The sequence below is a fragment of the Ascaphus truei genome, chromosome 1, assembly GCF_040206685.1.
Source record: "Ascaphus truei isolate aAscTru1 chromosome 1, aAscTru1.hap1, whole genome shotgun sequence".
Taxonomy (NCBI): Eukaryota; Metazoa; Chordata; class Amphibia; order Anura; family Ascaphidae; genus Ascaphus; species Ascaphus truei.
Window position 1 is genome coordinate 477,915,599 of NC_134483.1, and position 1,599 is coordinate 477,917,197.

Here is a 1,599-nt window from a genome sequence, read left to right on the forward strand (position 1 = left end):
AATCAGAATCCGCAAGTCGATTTATTATGGGAGGAGTATATAAATAGGGTTGCAGCCTCAAAGTTAAACCACTGTATTGTTCCGCGGATCAGATTTAGGTTTAATCTGATGTTGGATACTTTAAAATCTGAGAATCCGAGCCTCATAAAGGGATTTTAAAGAATCCATGCGAGCTAAAGATGCTGAAATCAGACTTCGGATTTCCGCCTGCGGATCGGATTTGTCTGAAAAGCCAGTGAGAATCCGTGGATCGGATTCAGACAGGGTCGCCCATCTCTATCAATAACATTCAGTTATTCAGTAACTGGAAAAAAATGGTGTATATAGCGCTAAAAAACTAATGTGCAGTGCATGTGAACAACAATAAAATGATATGATAAATCACCTATATGAGGCAAGGCTGCCAGGAAAACTAACCCAAACACAGTTAGTGAGAAAACACAAATGAACAATATAGACCGGCGCCTCAAAGTCCAATTGGAAGGAACAAAGGTAAGTCCAAAGAATAGCTGCAGTGTCCAATGGAGGGTGATCCAATCTTTAGACAGCAGACTCCACAGCAGCAAAAATGGTATATAGTGCAAGGGAGACAAAAGGAAAAATCATAGCGTAACAAGGTATGAACTGGACATAGACAAAAACAAACATAAAACAATGACAGATAGGCTGACAATCATATACAGAGTAATTTAATATAACACAATAAAAAGCAATGAACCAGTGAAGAGCAGATGTGGGATCCGGTGTGTAAAACCGGAATCCTACTTACAAGAAGTCCAAAAGGTACAGGCAGGGGTATAATGTGAACGCGATCCGGCGGCAGCTGCTGGTAGACACGTGGCACTCGGGGGAGACTGCAAAAACTTCCTCAGATCTGCATCAAGCTGTGCGTCACAGTGGACTGCTTCTCCTGATGCCGTCTGTCCACGACCGGAAACACGTCACTGTGGGCGGGACCAATTACCGGAACTCCCTTCTCGTATTGCTGTACACCGTCGTATTCCTGTGTTGATCTGCTCTGTTCTGCTCACTGCTAAACTCTCAACTCTCAACTGCCCAACGCGTTTCGTGCGCATGCGCACTTCTTCAGGGGATATTAGACACAGTCCATGGAGTCTTTAAATACTGACAAGGGGAACACCATTGGTTGGAGGGATGCCAATTGAATAAACTTGTAATGGCCTTAATTGGTTGGAACTCCTGTCAGTCATGTCCTGTGCATATGCAGCCTAACTAACATAAAAATACAGACATAAAAAACGCAAAAACTAACACATCATACCTTAATTGAATTAAATGACAACAAATCATATATCAACTCTTGTTGCTGTCATCCCTATAGATATCTATAATATATACAGTTATGACTTAATTATATGCAGTCAGTACACCAATCTGTCTTCTATTGATGTAACAATATATTTGCACTTTGATAACCAAATGGCACTAAAAAACATTGTAAAATAACTTCTTATTATTTAACTAGTTTAAAAAATTGATTTAAAAGATTATTTGATAAGTTTAAAATATTATTTTAAAAGATTGTTATAAAAAATTATTTTGTTTGAAAATTATTTTTAAAACATTATTTTAAAAACA